The following is a 22,584-nucleotide window of genomic DNA, read 5'->3' on the forward strand; positions in this document are numbered from 1 at the left end:
TGTGGTTAAAAAACAAAATATTCTGTAGATTGTTTTGGTCTTTCACCTTCAGTTAGCTACATATAAAATAACGAGAAGCTTAAATGAAAAATAAACAAATGAAGTTCTTACTCAGTGGAAATACACTATAATACATTATGAAACCTCTATTTGTTAGTGCAACGCAGATGGCTGTGTGTACTGACTTGTGTATTTTTAGTGCTACAAGGTTCCAGCCTGTGATAGAATACACTGTTAATATTTAAGTCATTATTTTAAATTTGCATTACACAGTATAATATAGACTGCTACAAAATGCGCAAAATGTTTTAAGATAAAATGGTGCTTCCAAAATGTAGATTTTAGTAATACCCAGACTGACCATAATGCACTTCTTTTACATTACTGAACCTTCAACACCTCCAGGGGTACACGCACTTCACAGTTCAGTTGTTAACTCTTTGCACTATCACTCAAAAAGAATAAATCTTTGCTATCAGAAAGCTTCGAGTGATTCAATCAATGAAAGCCAGTGCCAGCTTCCAACCGTCCATTACATTTGCAGATTACAGTTTACATTTGCAGAATAATTGTAGAGCACAGATGCATTTCTTTCAGGCAAACAGGCACTCTGGCAGGAAGGCTTGTTTAGCTGTCTGCCTGGCTTCATTTTCACAGCACAGGAGTCTCGCTAAATGACACTTCAACTGAAGCATTTAAACTATTGAAAAGAAGCACCTCGGGACTGTTGTCTTTTTACAACATATAGGGGTACGGTTTTTCATAAATCAAAAAAGTACGGCCACATCATGCCCCTCCAATCCTGCCCACTTTGACCTCTGTCTATAGGGCACTCAGGCAGTGTCCAATGGGCGGTCTGACAGGTCAGTTCATGGGCTGGTTTTATGGAAATTTGTAGGCTTGTTTTAAGGTCTACTGGGCAGGATGTTACTATTGATTTCCCCGATATTAAAAACACAGTTACGTGCAACAAGCTCAAATCCATGCAGTGCTCCATACCTTGCCAAAATCTTACACAGAGGGGGTCATTACGACCCTGGCGGCCGCCGGTATGTTGGCGGTAACACCGCCAACAGGCTGGCGGTGTTCCGCCAGCAATTATGACCGTGGCGGAATTGCCACGGCCATACCGCCGGCACCTCCACTTTCCCGCCAGGATTCCGCCTGGCGGTCATGATCCCCAGGGCAGCGGTGCCAGCACCGCTGCCCTGGGGATTATGAGTCCCGACCGCCGGCCTGTCCATGGCGGTACACACCGCCATGGAAAGGCCGGCGGTAAGGGGACTTGGGGTGCCCCTGGGGGCCCCTGCACTGCCCATGCACTTGGCATGGGCAGTGCAGGGGCCCCCAGGCATAGCTCCGTCGCGCATTTCACTGTCCGAATTTCGGGCAGTGAAATGCGCGACGGGTGCTACTGCACCCGCTGCACATCAGCATTGCCGTCGGCTCTATTACGAGCCGGCTGCAATGTTGATGTGACATTTCCGCTGGGCCAGCGGACGGTAACGCTGGCCCAGCGGAAATGTCATAATAGGGAGACAGAAATACCGCCGGCAATGGCGGTATTCTGTCTCCCGCGACCTCGGCGGTCTTCTGAAAAGACCGCTGAGGTCGTAATCACCCCCAGAGTGTTTTTGCAGGTTCAGAACTGCCCCAATATGCAAACATGGGCCACTCTTTCATCTATATAACTTATTAATGAGGGCCATTTTTATTTTGATGCCCAGGCCTACCCTGGGTCCGATCCTGGGTGGGGAGCCATAGCTGTATGCCATGATTTTGTATACTGCTCAACATGGTCACATTATTCCTTGTCATCCTGGTGGTGTCGGGGTGCACGGGTCAGAGTGCAGACTGTCACCGCTATGCTGCTGGTGTCCCCAGTGGAGGAGATCTAAGGGAACATGGCAGGTCTTGCGACTTTTAGCTTGGTCCACATGAGTGTGATCAGTATAGGTCAGTATTTTCTGTAGGTGTGGGTCCTCCTTGTGGTGGAGGTGTCTAGGGGGTGGATTAAGTCTTTTAACGCTTGTCTGGCATGGAATCAGCACACATTTTTCACACCAAGGGGCCATATCAAGTTCTTGTTGCCTTGCAGCCATGGCTTGGCTTCTGCCAGGAGTAGATGATTGAAAGATATACCTTTCTCTAGCCCTCACTGTTGCACTTTTCACCTCATTTATTGTAAAACATTCCTTATCCACTGCTAAACCAGATTGAGTGGTGTGTAGTGTAATGGCTGGGTGAGCGGTCAATAGGACAAGAACAGAAGTGAAGTGAGGGTTTGACGGTGACCCGTATCTTGGCATGGCAGACCTCCATGAAGAGCATCTGACTGCAATTGATTGAAGAGGGAGTAATAAGAAAACGACCAATAAAAAGAGGCAACAAGTTGCCAGAAGGCAAGAGTTTATAAGACAGGGACAAATGGAAGATGGCTCGATGATTTGCTAAAACAGGGGGCTCAGATAAACGTGTCCTGAAAACACAGCGCTCAAAAATGTATTGAATTTGTAGTGGTGAACTTTTAGGAGTAATTTGAAATCAGGCTGTGTTCTAGTTTGAGCCTGAAACCTTTATAATGTGCAATAATGAGATTAGGTACCAATGGATCAGAACTTTTCATTTTGTATTGCATTATTCATTTATGATTGTTTATGAATGAACTAGGTGAATTATGTGGATACATTTAAGTGGTTAGTCTATTAAAACTCTTTAGTGTCCATTATTTTACATAGGGTTGAGTCTTATTTATAATGACTTGCAGTCTCATAAACTCATTTTTCTTCATAATACAGAGTTCTCACCATACCTGTCTGGCTGCTTTTACAATCCACAGAACCACCATATTTGAAGTGTCTGGGAGGTGCAGGCTGTCTCCAGTATCTGCCACCAATGTGATGCTGAAGTTGTGCATTCATTGCCTGACTTTTCACTGAGATAATCAATCAGTCAATCAAGCTGTACTTGTAGAGCTTGGCTTATCACCCATGAAGGTATCCAGGCGCTGAGTTGCTGGGCTTTTAGTTGGAGAGCCAGGCCTTGAGTTTTTTCCTGAAGTCTGTCAGCGAGGGTGATGATCAGAGGTGGTGAGGTAGGGCGTTGCAGAACTTGGCGGCAAGGCGGAACAAAGAGCAGCATCCACTATGGCTACAGTAGATGCGTGGTGTTTGACTAAGTTGAGGGAGGAGGAGCAAACGTTTCTGGCTGGTTGGTGGAAGTTCACGCGGTGGTTCAAGTATGCTGGTCCTGGGTCATTGAGGGGTTTGTAGGCATGTGTCAGTAGTTTGAATGAGCATCTTTTCTGGACATGGAGCCAGTGGAGGTCCCTCAGTTGCTGGGTGCTGTAGGTCCATTTGGGCAATTTGCAGATCAGTCTCGCCAATGTGTTCTGTATCATCTGGAGATTTCTCATGAGTTCTGTGGTAGTTCCCATGTACAGAGCATTGCCGTAGTCCAGACAGCTGGAGAATAGGGCTTGCGTGATTGTCTTGTTCTTAAGGGAAGCAATTGGAAGATTCTTACGAGAATATGGCGGGTGTGGAAGCAGGTGGAGGAGACTGAGTTGATCTGTCATTGCATGGCAAGTTTGCTCTCCAGGATGATGTCAAGATTGCGGGTGTGGTCTTTTGGTGTGGGGTTAGATCCAAGCTCTGCAGGACACCAGGTGTCATTCCAGGGGAAGGTGTGGTTGCCAAAGATAATCACTTTGGTCTTCTCTATGTTGAGCTTCAGACAGTTGTCTTTCATCCAGGCTATGATGTTCTGCATGCAGTTGTGGGAGATGGTCCAGGTTGTGGTGGGGTTTGCTGACAGCGAGAGGATGAGCTGGGTGTCATTGGCTTAGGAAATTATGTTATATTGTGGGTTCTGACAATGTTGTCTAAAGGCGTCATATAGGCATTGAAGAGAGTGGAGCTGAGGAATGTGCCTTGAGGACCTGCAGATGGTGCTTGCGCGTTCTGAGGTGAAGAGGTGGCAGACTTCTCCTTCCATGAGAAATGAGGCAGTCCATCACAGTGTATCTCCTTTTATTCCGATCTGGCGCAGTCTATTGATGAGTGTGTGGTGAGAAAGATCAGGGGGGGCTGATTCTCCTCTGGCAAGTAAAGTGCAGATGTCATTCGTGGTGGCGGTCCGGATGGTCTCTGTGCTGTGGTTGGCTTGAAAACCAGATTGGGAGGTGTCTAGCTGGTTGTTTCTCTCCAGGTGATCGATGAGCTGATGTTGTTGGCCTTTTCCAGGACTTTGGCTGGGAATGGGAGCAGTCAGAGGTCTGATCTCTGTGTGTTTCCAGGCATCAGGAAAGGTGGCTGTGGCGATAGACGCGTTGAGGCTCATGATGAGTTGGTGGCTGATCTCATTGCTTTGTAGGTTGAAGAGGTGGTGGGGCAGGGGTTGTGAGTGCTCCTGAGTGGATGCAGATCATAATGGCTGTGGTGTCAGGAGTGGTGAGCTGTTCCCATGCAGGGAGCTGTTTGTCAGGGGAGGCTTGCGTTGGAGTGAGAAGGCGGATGTGGTCAGTGGGTTGGGGCTCAAAGTTCTTCTAGATGGTGAATATCTTGTTGTGGAAGTGATTTGCTAGAGCGTCACAAAGGTCTTGAGAGGGAGGGATAGTGTTCTTGGTGGCTGTTAGGCAGGAAAACTCTCTCACAATGGTGAAGAGCTCCTTGGTGTGATTGGCAATGGCCTCAATGCGGTCTGCGAGGGTGTCCTTCCTTGCGTTTTTAAGTTGATGGTGGTATTTGTTGAGGGCTGACTTGAAGGTGGTTCAGTCTGTATAGTCTCTGCTTGTGCACCACCTTCTGTCCAGTTGTTTGCAGTTGCTTTTCCTTGTGCTGAGTTCTGGAGTGTACCACCTGGCTTGTTTAGTGACACAGATGAGACAATCTCATGTCATCCTCCAGGCAGACATTTCAAGCTGTCTCATGTTAGGGGAGAATAACTCACCCTTGGTTGCTCCTGGGTAGTCTCTAAATAGCATTTAATATTGACTGCATTTACCATGTTGGTCAGCGTACACTGCATGCCTGCAGGGTTGCTCGCTTGTTGCTCGGAGGGTTATATAACTGTAACGCCAGTATGCTACAATACACAGCGATGGTTTTTATGTGCCTCCTCCTACATGTAAATTTGCTTCTCTAATTATAAATGCAGGACTTTAAGAACCAACATGTAAACAAACTAAATCACACGTGAATGGCCTACTCGAACTAGTCGTGGATCTACTTCATCTTTCTGCAACAGGTCAGCCGTGATAAACTGTTCCCTGGGTAAATGGGACTGTAGAACACGGAAAGAGATCATGAAAGGACAAACATGGCTAAAAAATACCAGTAGAGTACATTTGAATTATATACTTCCATCCTTTAACTCAGCGTAGGCTCGATTCGATGGCACTGCCAAATGAATTACTCAAAAAGCCAGAGTAGCCATGCGGTTTAAGCCTAAAATAACCACTGAGTAAAGCAAAATAAAATATGAAATTGTTTAGGGCCAAATTAAAAAGTTGTCAAAAAACAAAATTACCTGAATCTGCCTCTTGTATAATAGTTCGCATTAAGTGCGCGTACTTTCTAATTTTCCCTTTCATTCCTGCACGCTATTTGACACTGTAATGTGTGATTAAATATGTAGTATCTTCCACGCTCTGCACAAAAAGGTCATTAAAAGCGGACATAAGTCTGAAGAGAGCAGCAGTTGTTTGAACACGAGTAGGTCTGTGCCCTCCGTCAGTGCCGGTCTCTGGACTAGCGGCACTCTGAGACCGTTCTCAGGGTGGGGGCTGTAAATTAATGCCCACTCGAAACACCCATTGTCCACCCATACAACGGCCCTCCAGACTCGTGCTTTTATTTCTGGCACACTACGTAAAGAGATGTATGAGAAGGTAAAAGACAATTAGAGTAATAGTCACGTCTCTCAGCCAAACTGGGACTTTCTCAATCCCTAAATCAGAAAAAACAAGGCTGGATGTAGATGCCCTAAAAACCCAGCTCTCCGCGGGGCATCGCCACCCGTGCTTCTAGACACCATTCTACCTACTCCACCGTCTCGTGGTTGGCCTCCCTCGGACCCACGTGCTTTCAACCCTGGGATACTGCCCTGAGTGTGTAGCCTTTGCACCTTCCAGCCAGTCTTTCCCCAGAGCCAGGCCCGGAGTGGCCTACACTCCAATTTGGCAATGCAGTTCCTCTAGCTGGTCAGTCCATGTGCCGTTTTTTGGCTGTTTCTGGGCCTGTTTATGGCCAGGTGGACCAGTCTTACTGTTAATTCCCCTATTATTATCACAACCGGTGCCGACAGCAAGCACAAATTCCTTGTAGTCCCCTATACCGCTCAAAACACCTTAAGAGTGTGTTTTACTGGTAAAAACTGCTCAGAATTGTAGAATGTGGACCGCCGTTGTAGTTGTCTAATTCGCTTCTACTCCTTCTCCGCACAGAGCTCATTTTGAACAGCACACTGGCAACTGAATAATAAAGTACAAATTAAATGTAGCGCTACTGGTCAATAGTTTGGGAGCCAGCCTTCAGACTGCCCATCCTGGATGTGAAAGGCCCACTAAAGACTTGAGTATGAGGTGGGAGCACTCAAGGCCGAACCGGCTATACCGAACATCCGTCGTTTTCGTTGGAGGCCGCAAGGGTGGTGGGCAGCCTTTTTTTTTAAAACTTGGGTGTGTGTGGGTGGTGGGGGTTGTAGCAGCAGTGCATCAGTTTTAAAAGCACTACAGACTTCATTACAAATCCTACAGTTTTCAGGCAACAACAAAAGTGCTAAGATCAGCGGCGGTGCGTCGTGCCACTGCTTTTATGCAGTGGACGAAAGGGAAAAATAAAAGGATAGTAACGTATTATTAGCATATTATTTTTCCTCTGGAGCACAGTTATGGCAGGATGAGGAGGGAGTGCTGGGCTGGAGGAGGGCTATTTGCACTTAGGACTCAACATAGCCAGCCAAACAGTCATGTGCACTTTGCATTTCCCACCCGGCTTTATTGAACAACCGGGAGGAGAAAGTGCACTCCTGTCTGAGCGCCAAAGCAGGGCGCTCAGACCAATCATGACGCTGCTGTCATGCTGCTGGCAGCAGGGCCGTGATTGGAGGGGAGTCTGGAAGCCTGTGTGCTTCTGGGAGTCCGAGGAGGAAGAAGAGATGGAAATGTCTCTCCCAAAAGGTACGTTTTTACAATGTTATTATTTAATTTTAAAGATCGCCGCCCCGCCACCCCGTTAAGTGCCCGCCACTGGCTAAAATAACTCTGCAGATTAATGTACCTACTGAAGAGAGATTGGAATTTTGTCTATTGGCAGTTTTGACTCATGTGAGGTAGCGCAGATAGTTACTATGTCTGATGCAAAGAACATACACTATGCAAATTGCAGAACAGTATTTCATGTGCATAGCTCAGTGGGATACTGCTTTTGTCATAGAGATCCTTTTGTTACTGTGCAGGTCATAAATTAGAATCAATCTAGCATAGTGAGCTATGAAGTGCCATCAAAGAGCTAGCTAACTGAATGATACAAGTTAAAAATGTATGTTTTTTCCCTGTCTTTGATTATCCTAATTTTGTTAAAATGGGTTTGTTTGGGTAGAAACAAGTTGTTCTTAGTATAGTCAACCTTAACCACTGTGTTACGTTCTGAATCCTGAGTTTATACTTTCCTAGAATTAAGCACTCCTAAAAAAATGCCTGCCAGTATGTATGACATGTGAATCCTACACCTTGTAGGCCACTTTGTCTTATATAGCATTTTCTATACACTGATTTACACATGCATGATTCATTGTCTCCGTAAGTGTGTGATGTAATGTGCGCCAACACCCTAAGCTAGTAAGAGAGGCACTATAAAACAAATGAAATACTTGTGAGAGAGGGGCGATAGAGAGATGAGAGAAACTGTTAGAGGGTGATTTTGTTTAGTAAATATCTTTATTAGGTTTTTATTCAACATTAACGCAAAACATGTTGCAATTCCTTGATTTTACATCTTATTAAAGGAACGGAAAATCTGAGCAGAAACACCGTTGGCACTTAGGTGTCAGTTAGACATAACCGTCAAGTGTGTTGGGCTCTGAGTGCTGAGTTCCACAGACCTGCTGTAGCAAGCATTGTAGTGCAACTGGGGAAGGGTGGTGGAGAGGTAATAGGGAGCAGCGGGCGGGCTGGTTTCAATGTCCTGACTCACAAGTGTGGGTGCGCAAGGGAGGCAGAGGGATGACATGGATGCCTGTGCATCGGGAATGTTAAAAGTTGGGGAGAGACTTGGTGTGCGTCTGTGCCAACATATTCAGTTATACCTGGGGTGGAAGTTACTTCGTACATGTAGGCGGAGCTCAGGATGTCACAGTGAAAGGTCATCATTCCCTGCCTCTTGATGAAAGTGTGTGAGGAGGGTGGTTCACTGGGAAGATATGGGTTGCTTGCAAAGCCTACAAACTTCCTTGTAGTGGAGTGTGTCTTCCTCCACTGCATCCCATTTGTGTATTGCTCCCTGCGGAAGTGCCACAGGAGAGCGCCAGTGAAGTGTAAGTGTACGCTTGGCTATAAGTAACACCAAGTCCACGAAGGGGGCTTTTACTTTCAGATTTTTCTTGTGTTTGTAGATCCCTAGGGAGCATGCTTCCCATGTATGAAAGTCTGGTAGTTCTGTGACTGTATGCACAGTGTTGTGTATGTAGAGCCACTATTTCCGGATGATTGGGCAAGACCATAGCATATGTTTACGCTCGTGTCTGGAACTCATGGGCACTTAGATTGTGTCTCAGGAAAGTGGTGGTGGAGTTGAAATAATTGTACGTTTTTGAAACATGAGATGTGGGAGACCCATTTGGGAAATTCCAGGTACTGTTTCCATTCTTTGTCATGTAGCACCCTCCTGAAGTAATTTTCCTACTTTTGGCGTAGAGTGGTGAGGGAGACGGTTGTCAGCCTGCCCATGGCTTTATGTAGCCAGGTGAGAGTGGTCTGGAGCACTGGATGCATTGCAGGTCCCCTCCCGACAGGTCTCAGAGGGCATGACGTGTGTGACTAAGTCTTCGTTGTAAAAGAAGCTGCCCTGGAGGGAGGTCGTCATTCTCGGACAATTGGCCTTATTGGTGAAAGAGACCCTCAGCAAAGAGGTCACCTGCCATAAGCACTGAATGTTCTGTTTGAGTCCTCAATTGTCCCACAATATAGTAACCTGAGTCGTGAGGGATGAGGCCTGTGATGGGCAGGTTGGGAGCGTACATTGGAAGTGTTCGGGATAATCGATGTATCCCAGCCATGCAAGCCTTTGCTACTGTCACCTGAAGACGCCAGGGAGCTGTATGTTGTGCTTTTGGCATGAGCAAGCAGTGGATTGTGGGGACTGGGAGAGGTGCAGTGTCAGTACTTGCTTCCAGTAAGTGGCGACCTGCCGTCCATTGGGATAGCCACTGTAATTGTGTAGCAAAGAATTATGCCTCAAAGTTCGGGGCTCCCAGGGCCCCAATGGATAGTGGCAGTTGGAGCTTAGCGAGGGCTAAGCGCCTGTGCCAAGAGCTCATTATGAGTGTGCACAGTAGAAAGTCCAGTTCTTTGAAAAAAGAGCGGGCGGTATGATGGGGGCATTTCTAAAGTAGTATAAAAGACGGGGCAGAATGACTATCTTTGCCAGGGCAATTTTGGTGCCAGAGGAAGTGGGTGCCAAAACTGTACCTGAGTGCACATTCCAGCTAGGGCCCTGCAAAGATTTCCCTCATATACAACGGGTTGGCTGTGATATAAGTGAACTCCTAAGTAACTGATCAGTTGTATTCTTCAAATGAGAGGGGTGTTACCTAGTCTGATGGTGGTTGGTTGCAGCATAGTGGGTATACCGCTTATTTCATCCAGTTGACACGAAGGCCATACACTAGTGCATGTTTCTGTTGCGGAATGGGGTGAGGTCAACTGTTATGTCCAATATATATGAGCATATCTGAGCAAATTGTCTGTGTATAAGGAGATGGCATGCGTGTAACCTGCACGTGGTATGCCCCACTCATGATCCTCCTCACGAGTCATATCGCCAGTGGCTTCATGGTGAGCACAAATAATAAAGGGACAACAGGCAGCCCTGCCTCAAACCTCGATTGACCGTAAATGAGGCTGAAATGAGGTGACCCAGGCAGACTCGACAGGTTGGTCAGGAGTAGAGCAATTTGGTGTATGCCATTAGCCATGGACTGACCCCCATATGGGCGAGCACTGTGAAGAGGTAGTGCCAGGATAGGGTGTCAAATGCCTTCTCCAAGTCAAGGATAAGGCAAGCTGACTGTGGAAAGCATCCTTGAACTTGATCCTGAACATAGAAGAAGCATTGGATATTATGCAAGGTGTTCCATCCGGGAACAAATCAATTTTGGTCTGTATGCACCAGCTCTGGCAGGATCTGAGCATACCAATCTGCCAGGATTTTACCTAGAATTTTGTAGTCAGCCCCAAGGGTAGTGATGGGTCTGTTTGAGGCTAGCAGTTTGGTGACTCTGTCCGGTTTAAGAAGGGAAACCAGGAGGGATTATCAAAGGCAGTGAGGGAGCTCACAGTCACGCAGGATGGTATTATACATCTCCACCAAGCATGGAGCCAGAAGTGAGACAAAGTTGTCATTGCACTCCAGGGGCAGCATGTCCAGTACCGGTGTCTTGTTGCAAGACAAGTTGCGGATTGCCTGTTTTACACCTAGAGGCATAATTTCCACCTACAGAGATTGTCTTGTGGAGTCTGGAATGCACAGAAGGTTTATCCCTGCTAGGAATGATGTGGTGTGCTCAGGTGGTGCGTCAGAGGGCACTCTCTAGATGGATGATTAGTAATCACAATGTCAGATTCTGAGCAGACTTTGTATCCTGCTAGGATGATTACTTCAGTGATGGGCTGGATTTCAAAGTGTTGCCAGTAAAGCCAGGCCAGAATTCTACCAGACTTGCCTCTTTGCGGTGGACCCTTGACGCATGGGCTTTGAAATTATACTGTCACAAGTCCTCCAGGAGGGCAGAGTAGGTGTTCTTTGTGTCTGCTAGGTGCAGGAACAGTGTGGGGTCAGTCTCTGCTCTCTTGGTCAGTTCTGCCAGGGATCATTCAGTTGAGGGTATGTCCCTCTCAAGGGTTTTGTGGACTCCAGAAATCACTAAATGCAAAATCCACAGGTTACTACTTTGAAGACATCCCACTTCAGTGTCCGGGTGGAGGCAGTGTTGTTATTGATAGAGAAATACTGACAAATATGTTCTGCTTGTTCCTCCCGGAATACTGTATCTTCCAAGCAATTGCAGGAAGCTTCCATGTGGGAGGAGGGGGGTAAGGAGGGGTCCACCTAAGATCCATAATGTGTGCATCGTGATCAGACTCTATTCATCCTAAGTAATCCGTGTGTTGAAGCAAGCATACAAGCGAAGTAGAGCATAGAAAGCGATCGAGCTGCACTCACAGGTTGTAGAGGATGAAGTGAAAGGAATGGAGCCTGATCCCGGATGTTGAGATTGCCACATATCGGTTAGTGACCAGTGGTGCATCCAGTTTCTAAAATGACCCATTTGTGTATACGGGGGGAGATGGAAGTAGGGGTTTGATCTATCCAGTAACGGATCGAGCACACAATTATAGTTTCTGGCCAGCACCCACACCACAGTGGTCTTTTGAGATAGCCCGGTGGAGAGAGTATCCCAGACAGCCCTCTGGTCAGCATTGGGTGCATAAATGCTACAAGCAGGAGTGGCCGGATGGCCAGGTTGCCCTCTAGAAGAGCATACTTGCCCTCCACATCTATGGTCATGTTAGTTTCATGAAAGGGTACATTGGGGCGCACCCAAACCATAGCACTCCTTGCGTACTCTGAATATGTGGTGGCACAGAAGAGGCCTCTCCAGCGCCTATGCAGGCATTTCAAGTTCGCCCATTCTGATGTGAGTCTCTTGTAAAAAGACAATTTGGGCCCACTGTCGTTTGATATATGATTAAACTGCATTCTGCTTCCTAGCAGTGTGTAGGCCACGGGCGTTTAGGGTGAGAAAGCGTATATCAGTGGTAGCCATGAGGATGCGGAGGTGTTAGAAACGTGAATCATGGAGAAGCTGCTTCCTGGTCGCAGTGACATATCCCTGTTACCCAATCGAGGCCTAATGAACCATGTAGTACACGTCCAGTAGGATAGTGTAAGGATACGGTGAGGGACATGGAGGGGTAACTGTGTCAAATAGGGAATCAATGTGTCCCAATACTAGGGACATACCACAACTGGTGGTATATCCAAACTAAACAGTTCATTGTGCTGTAATATAGTGCAGGAGTGAGGCTGATGCAAAATTCTGCAGTGTTGAGGCCCATCTAGTGCAGATAATTGAGAGTGCCGAAATCAACGAGGGGGAATGTGCTAACATTCTCTTGTGGAAAGTAGAGGGCTACACCGCACAGGGGGCAAGGGTATGGTGGACTGGTAAATTAGGATTCCTATGGTGAGAACTATTTGCGTTATGTGACACATGTAGCAAAGTGGTCTAGGGTGGTGTGTGATGAAGGACTGTGCTGGTTGGTGTAGTGACATTCAGAAGGGTGGAGATAACTGCTATCAATGGTGTCAAGAGCATGAGGGGGCAGTGTGTCTAGTCCAGGGTACCACCTGCCCAGGAGTGCCCTCCCCCCCAGCTTGGCTAGAGTGCAATGTCAGATGGTTGGCAGCTAGTACAATTTACTGGGAGGTGGTCATAGAAGACTGTCCGTCTGCGATTTCACCAAAGAAGGGTATTGTGATCTGATTCAGGAGTCCTCAGAATGAGTGGCGTCCTTTTCGGATGAAAAGATATGCAGACATTTGTCATCATCTCTGACCACAGAGGTGAGATCAAGGTTCACTGCAGCTTGTATAGCTCACCTACGGTCAGCCATGATTTCTTCTAAGTTGGGAGAGTCAGCTAAGGAGCTCTGAGATGATGGCCTCATGCTGGGTTTACCACAATGTCTGTTTCATGGTTCGTTGTGGCCAGATTTAAGTTTGGCTTGTTCTATTGCTGGTTCTCCCTGATGTTGGTCAATCCATTCCCAAGCCAGTCAGTGAAAAATCATACCACCAGATGTGACTATAAACCAGATGGGGAATAGTAGTGAATACTGAACCCCTTTTTGGTGGAGGTGCTGCTTGATGTCCAGAAATGAGGAGTTCTGGTGTGGCACAGCTCAGGTATAGTCGGGGAACAACATTATGATCTTATCTTTCACCTGGGTAGGTCCGCCTGTCTGGCTGCATAGAGTATTACATTGCAGTCCTTGAAGTGTAGCAGCTTCATCAGCATCAGGCAGGGGGAAGTTCCTAAGGGCGGGCGTTGGGCCGGGACGAAATGTGCTCTCTTTAGGGAGTAGAAGAGACTGAGATCCAACGTCAGGGAAAAGATCTTGAACCAGGGCTCTAAGTAGGCCAGTGGATACTCTCCCTCCACTCCCTACGGGAGGCCCAGAATAAAGATGTTACTCCTGTAGGAGCACCCTTCCTCTGTCCTCCAAATGTGTGACTCACTGCTGTAGGTCACGAACTGCTGATTGATTGTCTTGCATGAAAGGTTGTAAGACGTACAGGATCTTCTCACTGTTTGAGACTCTGTCTACTAGCTTATGATGGTCGTCGTAGGAAAGCAAAGTCTGCAGCCAGGGATCCGAGCCTGGCCTCTATGGAGCCACAGGAGTATTCTATAGATGCCAACACCCTGTCTAGCTTAACTGACATTGAGAGGCTTGGTGTGTCATGCAGTTGAGGGGTTTCCAGGATCAATGAAGGCGGATTTGCAGAAGCTGGCAGTCGAGTTGGGTTGCATACTTCAGTCTCCCATATCTGAAAGGTATCTCTCGCTATGTGGGACACCAAAAAGCAGAGGGGTGGTAAGCCGCTAGGGCCCCTCACCACAGGTGTCACTGTCTGTGTGCCCCCCTCAGGCCCCGGTTATGGTATTGATTTGAAATTCTGTGTCCCACCTTAGTTGCCAGCTTCCCCAGGCTGTTCGCTTCTCACCTGCTTCTGCCTGGTGTAGTCAGAATTCAGGTGTTGAGGGTTCCCAGGTCTCTGCTCCTCGGCCAATGCTGAGTGCCTGGGACTTCTCAGGTAGTATTATCAGGAGGTTCTCACTCCCAGTAGGGGTAACTACAAAGAAAACCCATAAGCAACCATTAAACTCTTCATATGTTATGTTTCAGATATGTTTCGGTACACGTTAATTAGTGATTTACTTTTGTGTTTACAAATGGGGCAGGCGAGTACAATTTTATGTATGTTTTATTGAAGTGCAAGTTGTTCTCATTTAAATGTGATATTACGTGAAATGAGATGAAGAGTTTAATGGTTACTTATGGGTTTTCTTTGTATTTACCCCTGACGAAGGGCTTTCAGCCCGTAATGCATTGGGTTTACACTAGCTGGGTTTTGCGGAATGATAAGTGAATTCCAACATGTTACGAAAAAAGCTTGTGCATTTCCTTTAAATTTTGAGATTTGATACACTGTCCTGCATTAATATGGAGAACACTGAATAAAGAACAGAAGATTGGATTACCTTGTTGAAACTGGGTTCTTCATTGATTACTTTCAATTTCAGCTGTGCCTCTTGGTGTCTGGGTGCCCCATGCACACCAGCCTGTTTTGGAATATATTTGTGCTGTTGAGGCAGAGCATGACTGAGGCTGCACGCTATGCTTTTTCCTTTGAGCATCTACTGAAAGTAGTACCAAACGATGATGAACTTTGGAGTGCATTCTACTATTATTCTGATGAAATGTTTATTTTGCCAGGCCATAATAGTAGTTTAATAATGCACCCACTAGCTGCACAGGCAGACCTGAGACATGAGTGGCTAAATCAGTGTTGCAGGCCCAATAGTAGCATTTAATTTACAGGCCACGGGCACTGGTAGTGCCACCTCACTAGGGACTTACAAATAAGTTTAATACACCGATTAGATATAAGCCAATGTTACTATGTTTTAAGGAGAGACACAAACACTTTAGCACTGGTTAGCAGTGGTAATGTGTGCATAGTCCTAAGGTCAGCAAAAACAAAGTTAGCAAAAAAGGAGGTCTAAAAGCAAAATATTAGAGGAAAACAACATAAACAAACCCAGGTCTATCACATGTTCCCCCCAGCTGAAAGTGGAGAACTACCTAACACCTTAGCAGTTCTTCTCACTAAGGTGGAAAAACCTGGACATGCCATCAGCATTGGTGTGCAGTGTTCCAGGACAGTGTTCTACCATAAAGGCGATTTCCTGTAGGGAGATCAGCCACATCAATAGTTTGGGATACTCACCCCTCATCTGCCTTAGCCATCCGAGGAATCTGTCTGAACCTGGAAGTGAGCACCAAACAGCTATGGTCTCAACTTCTTCAGGGCCCAGACTACTGCAAAGACTTCCCTTTCTGGTGCACCCCCACCTCTGTTCCCCGGGAAGTAACCTCCTACTGATGAAGGCTACTGCTTGATTGAGACCCTCCTCGTTCATCTGTGAGAGCACAGCCCATATGCCATGCACTGAGGAGACCATCTGGACAATGAATTTCTTGGAGAAGCCAGGGGCCTTGAGCACAGGTGCTGTGCACATGAGTTCCTTCAGGGTACAGTGTACTGGCATGCATCCATCCAGATCATGTGTCTGAGCTTCTTCTTAGAACAGCTCTGCCAAGGTTGCAAGAGGGTGCCATACCCCTTGACAAGTCTCCTGTAATAGCCAATGAGGCCTAAGAATGTTCTCACCTTTGTCTGGATCTTGAGGGCTCCCAAGTCAGAATGGTTTGGATTTTGGCCTGGAAGAGCTGCTTCTTGCATCCTTCCACTTGGTGACCCTATTAGACCACTGAACCCTGCTTTATCTGGCTCTTGCTGGCACTGATAGTCAGGTCTGCCCTCTGCAGAGCCTGAAGCACTTCTCTGAGGTGTCACAGCTAGCCCTCCCAGCTAGAACTGAAGGCCATAATGTCGTCTAAATAGGCAGCACTGAAGTTCTCCACATCAACCGAGACCTGGTTGACCAACCTCCGGAAGGTGGCAGGGGCATTTGTTAACCTGACGGGCATTACCCCGAACTGGAAGAGGCTTTCTGGGGTCCAGAACGAGACTTCTGTTTACCCCCAGTCACCATGTTAGGACACATCCAAGTAAAAATAGATGCCAGTCTGTTCTTGGTGCCAAATAAAAGTGCTTTATTATTTGGATTCTTCTTTATGGTGGGTTTACTTATTCCTGTTGTGCTTTAAAGTGCAAGTCACGCCAGTCCCTCTTCCACTACTTAAGCAGTCTTTTTTTTCTTTTCTCTCCCCTTGTCCGTCCTCCAGGAGTATGCACCTCAGGAGAAAAGGACAAGAACAAGAGTTCAGGTAACATCCTACTATTTAGGAGGGGTTTTAAGGGAGGGAGTGTTTATAAGGGGACCCAGGGATCACCAGCAGAGACTGTAGTCTGTTTTGGCTCTCCTTATGTGAGAACTGCGTATTGTCCATCCAATGGTGTGTACTTCCCCACTTGCGGGATTTTTGGTGTGCTCCCAACACCGTACAACACTTCCCACCTTATCTGCATGCGCCTGGTGTCACAGCCTCCCCCGTACTATCTCATGCCCCATCCTCTCCTTGCCCACCGTCCTTTCAGTCAGGACCGTACCTGTGAAAGCCACACTCCTCTTGGAACGTGGCAGGTACAGGTGTCTTGTTGGCCTTTTTGCTCTCTGCCTTATTCCGCTGGGTTTCCCGATGTCTTCCTCTAGTTTTTTCGTTCCGCGCCTTCCTTTGTGTGCTTCTTCATCTTCCTTTTCTCCTCCACATTCCTCGTAACTCCGCTGGTCTGGCTTCTACTGTGTCAGATGGCTTTGCCTCTCCTTTTTTCATCCATGTGACCCGAACATCTTCAGTACTTACTGGTAATGACCTCTCAGACGTTCCCCCGGGGCTCTCTGCTGTGTTGACGCCTCCGCTTCCTGCTGCCTCCACTTCGGGTGTCTTGGTTAGCTCCTCTGGTCATGTGGCTACTGTCCTGTGACACCCCCCTTGGTCAAGTCAATCTGCCTGTAACTTGATGTTAAAACAAAAATGTTGAGGACCTTGGCAGCTCTTAACCAATCTATTAGCTTTTCAGCTCTAGGGATGGGATGGGATGGGATGTGTGTCTGTCTTGGTGGCCACATTAAGCCCCCAGTAATCTACTCAGAACCTAGGTTCTGGGGTGGCAGCTGGAGGAGCAGCCTTGGGTACCAACAACACAGGGTTGGACCAAGGGTTTTTGAGGGCTCTATAAACCCTAACTACATCATTTTGGAGACCTCCTCCTTAATGCTGTCTGGCTCTCACCATGTCAGACAGTCAGTAGATCTTACTGTTCACAGACATGTTGTTGTCATGGCCACACACGGATGTCACTATAGTAAGCATAAAAACATGCAAAATGCAGTTCTAATGAGAACATACACACCATGCAATGTGTATCCACACGTCGTGGATGTGTTGTGTGTACTTATGGAGATTCAGTGAACGGCATGGTTACTGTGTGGAGTCTGTTTTTAAACAAGAGAATATAGCTGCATTTCCACTTAACCTGGAGGCACTAGACATTGAGTGAAAGTATAAATGCACACCCCAGGCTCTCAGCTCGGAAACCTGTAGTGTTTTGTGAGTTAGCGATGACAGGACTCTTTTGCTTTCTGATGGACTCCATAGGACTGTGAACTAAGTGTCAGGGTGTGGTGAATAGATTTGATGTTTGAAATGTGGAGTTCGTGCCTGCATGAAGGGGAATAAAGATGTTTAAGACCAAGCTCCGTGTTTGGTGTATTCATTTATGAGTACCCAGGATGAGTAACACACTACAACTGGAGACGAGATAGGGAAATACGTAACCCCAAGAACCAACAGTGCTTTCTCTGCCGTGATCCAGCAAATTGCTTGCGTGTGCCACATGTACCTCAGATGAAGTGAAGATCAAACTTTGGTGTATATGGAGTCAAACCACCACCCCAACCAGTGCCAAGGTTTCAAAGAAGAAGAAGGCCCTACAGAGAAATTTGTGTATCATTGGCCACGAACCTGCTGATGGGACCGTGAAAGAAGTACACATAGAAAGGTAACACTCTTCACACAAAGTAGATTGTATTCAAAATAGTTTATTAGGCACAAAGTATAATAAGCCTTATCCATCAGCAATTTCCAGTTTCTCTGTGCTCATTCTAACCCTCACATTTCAAACAATACATTCTGAACACACAGCTACCCAGAGAAATTCTAAAACACGAGGAAAGCATGATGTTAGACATACAGTGAATACCTAGGATACTACACACATCCCTCTCAATACACCAAAAAAAGCTAAATTAAAGCATATATACAACTTCTAACACAGTATATGCACTCCAGTCATGTACTACAAACCAATGAGTAAATGTCATTCATACACAATATACATTTGAAAGTTATTTCTAAAAGATAAGGAGAAAAAGCACACATCATCATTGAATCTACTTGGTCTCTTTACCACCCTCTTACTTTCCCTTCTCCTGTCATTAAGTACATTCTCTGAGGGGGTGTGGCCAAGATAGCAACCGAGTTGGAGGCTTTGTAAACAGTTCTGCCTCAGGCCCTAGCATACTCCTGCTGTATCCTGCCCATCCAGACACCAAATACAGAATAAATGATGCCCGGTTGGGGGCACAGCGAAAGGCATACCTGAGACCTTCCAGTTTTACCGACTGGGCCTGGATGTCTGGAACAGCGTGGAGGGCGCACAGCTGACTGGGAGGTGCGACCTGCTCTCTAGTGCTTGCGTCCTAGCCTGGGGTGCTTATGCTCATCACTGCCTCCAGGTCTCCTCCTGTGCGGGCGAGGGCTCGCGGACCCAGGTGATGCTGTCACAGAGTGCTGGACTATTGGCCGATGCTCGACCGTAGAGAAGTGTGGCCTGTTGCATGCAGTGGTGTGGCCAAGAAGTACAGCGGCCCTGTGGGTGCCTGAGATGCAGTCGCGGACGTAGGATCCACAAGATCGGGGGACGCCATTCTCGACTGCAGGTGCTTGCGCGTGTGCCAGGTTGGCAACAACAGTTTGCTACCCCTGAAATACACTGATGCACAGAGGGGACACATTGAGGGAAACACAGGAATGCGGGACTGCTGGCCTATGAATGATCTGCAGAGACTTATTTACCCACAGCCTTAATTGCCTCAATCTGGAGTGGCAGCACACCAGGTTCCCTGCTTCAGAGGCTGCCTCTCACAAAGAATGCAGGTAATTGCTTACTTAACTTCAATATACCCCCTTCTCATAGAGGAGCATCACTGGAATATTACTTGCACACTCAAGACAGTAGCGCATGACCTCCTGTACTATGGCACCCCGGGAGGACATGGAGATGGGACCCCTGCCTGCTTACATTTAACCTTGCGTTCCCAGAGACGTCCGTGGTACAGTGTTCCATTTTACATCATCCTGTCAAAACCTTATAATACAGAGACCATACATGTGGGTGCACCTCTTTGCCTGTTGGTGGCACCTGCAAAGGAGCTTGAGGTCAAGGGACAGCCGCTGGATATTGAACGTTCTGCCATACACCAACCAGATGGGCACTGCCTGTGGGGATTCATAGATACTGTATCAGGGATCACTGGTGCTGCCTCAACAGTACATCCCGTTGTAAGAGCGAAGGCACCTCTGGGCAAAGCCAGGGCTCTTCCACGCCATAACTGGTGAAGCACAGGTGCACTGCAGCATGATGGTGAAAATCAAGCACTTGCTGCAGGAATGCCTGGGAGCCATTAATACATTGCCTGCGGCAACTGACTCTTCAACGGCACTGCAGCATCTGCAAGCCACACTTCATGCTCATTCCAGTCAATTTGAGAACATTCTACAAGCTATACTGGATACCAAAACGTCATTGGAAAATAGGATTGACTCAGTCTCCTACCTTAACGGACGTGACTAAAGGTCCAGGCTTCACTCCCCGCTTAGCAGGTGACCTTCAATGGTCATTTATGGAACTAACTGAAATTACCCCTTCCGCAATACACTGAAAGTAGGCGTTCCCCAGGATCTGAGAGGGGGCACACAGATGGTACTTGTTTTGCTGTTCTTCTCTTGAATACATCATGGAACAATAGCTCCTGCCGATGGTCTTTAATTGCCATTCCACAGCCTCACATAGGTATCAAGAGATGCATACCTGTGTGCCTAACTTTACTGGAAAAAGGTGCCAGTAGCCATATTTGAAAAGGCTCTGAATGTGGTCTTTATTTTATCTTTCCTATTTAGGGCAATAGAGAGTGAATGCTCCTTTAACTCCCCAGTTCATGACCTCCACACTAGAATAGACTCGATGTTAGACACTACTTCTCTAGGTCAAATGATCATACGTTCGGAGTACCTTCACCGTATGGTCTCCAACCAGTCCCCACTGATGCTAGAGTTGAAATAGGGCAGACCGTGCCCCACTGTGCTTGCAGACTGAAGCTCTATTAGATACCAAAATCAAGAGGGGGGGAGGGACCGGGAGGTTATATGGTCCAGTGTACAATCTCCCAACTACAGTGACCTAGGGGACCGACGGTCTCAGGAGCAAGTGCCCTCAAGCATCGCAGTGGATGACTAGCATCATCATTGGGAAATGCTCCTCACCAGGCCGGTGCTGCAATGCCTGGCAGGCACCCCGAGTGGGGGCTCTGAAACGTGATACTCTGATAGTGACTGGTAAGTTCAACTATCGAGACAAAGATGCTTACATTCAGGCACCAGCACACAGAGGAGAGGTTGACATTTTTTTAAAATTGGTTATTCATCACACAATCTACATCATAATTTAATCAGTATAAGACAGATGAAGACCAAGATTAAAACCAAAAATTGAAAGTCACAAATTGAGTATAATGCTCAAATACTTTCAAAAGCCAATTAAATCTCAGAGGACTCTAGATATTATAGGACCTCAGAGTTCAGGTCGACATGTTTCGTGTCTAGTGGTCTAGCCGGATCCATTGACGCTTCATCAGGACCAAACACTTACAAAAATTAAATCACCTCTTCATCAAAAAAAGAAGAAACAACCTCAAATTAGGGTAAATAAAACCGATCCCTTACATTTAAGTTAACTGGTTAGGTCAGGTCACCCATCCCCAAGTCGAGAACAGGTTCCTTGGGAGGCACGTTCCAAGGACTCAAAATGACAATATTGGTCACTGGTCCACTGCTATGGACCTACCCTCTGAGAACGGCGTCCCCTAGGTCGGCAGTCTTTTTTGGAACAGTGTACCTTATACTTATTCATGCTCTATTAGATACTCCCTTCAGAGAGGAGCTTTCCGTGTGCATTGCACAATACCTAGAGCACAACAGGGAATTAACTGCTCTTTGTGTCACAGAATGGGATGCTCATAAAACGGCGGTGAGAGGCCATTGTCTCTCAGCCACATGGGGAGTGCAACACCCATTACACAGGGAAGTAGAAATATTGGAGAGAGAGTTGCGATTGTTGGAGAAAGAGGTTGCAGCCTGCCAGGCTGATCCTATTCTGACTCCACAATCTCTGAAAATTATTTGACGAGGCTGATGCACGGTTACGCAAACATGATTACAAATCTTACCTAACCGGATTACATGTGGCGGGTGATCAATGGTTATTCCCAAGAGTTTTCTTCATGAACTGAATGCTTTACTATTGGAACTAATCTGGGGAAAAAGCAGGCGTCGTGTAGCATTGCACACTATACAACGCCCACTCCCCGTAGGGGGCTTGGGCACAGCAAATTTTGAGCTTTATTATGCCGCAGCATAATTGCAATGGCCCCTCCACAGGCTTGGCACATCTGCTAGTGAGGAAACAGAGATGGTGTGTGCAAGACTAGATGAGACCTCCACCTACGCTTTTCTCTCTGACCGTTCAAGGGGACCACTTTGATGAAGACTCAGGAATGTTGGAGCCGATATGTTTGGGGTAAGATCTCGCCCCCCTGGACGGAGGTGGGGAAGGCGACACTGGGGGACATCTTTGACAATGAAACCTTCATGTCCTACAGTAACATCACGGAGCTCTCCTCCTTGGGCCAGGGTCATTTCCTGACTTATCATACTTTTTGCCGATTGTTCAGAGATACCTGGGGCACCGGCGATGCAATACCCCATCCTTCACACATTATTATCAGATATTGGCAAGAGGAAGGCAATAACACTCCTGTACAAAGCCCTGCCGCGTTTGCTTCCACGAACATGGAGGCGGCACTCGCTAGATGGAACTCTGTTCTTCCACAGCCAATAACACCAAAAGCGTGGTGGGGGCTATCCAACAAGTGAAGATGATCTCTCGCAACCCCAGGTTTCGCTTCACGCAGTTCAATTTCATTCATCAGGCTGCTTATCCCCACAGTGCATTAAATGCATGTTTCCCACCTCTGCCCCTAGATGTCCACAATGTTGACTTGACAATGCAGGATTTTACCATATGGTGTGGGACTTCCCCCCATTGCTGAATGCTTGGCATAGTGTCACAGGGCTAATCTCTGACATAACAGAACACTCACTGGCCCCTACTCCAGAACCCGGCCTATTGGGAATCCGTCCTAAAGCCAAAG

The sequence above is a fragment of the Pleurodeles waltl genome, chromosome 6, assembly GCF_031143425.1.
Source record: "Pleurodeles waltl isolate 20211129_DDA chromosome 6, aPleWal1.hap1.20221129, whole genome shotgun sequence".
Lineage (NCBI taxonomy): Eukaryota > Metazoa > Chordata > Amphibia > Caudata > Salamandridae > Pleurodeles > Pleurodeles waltl.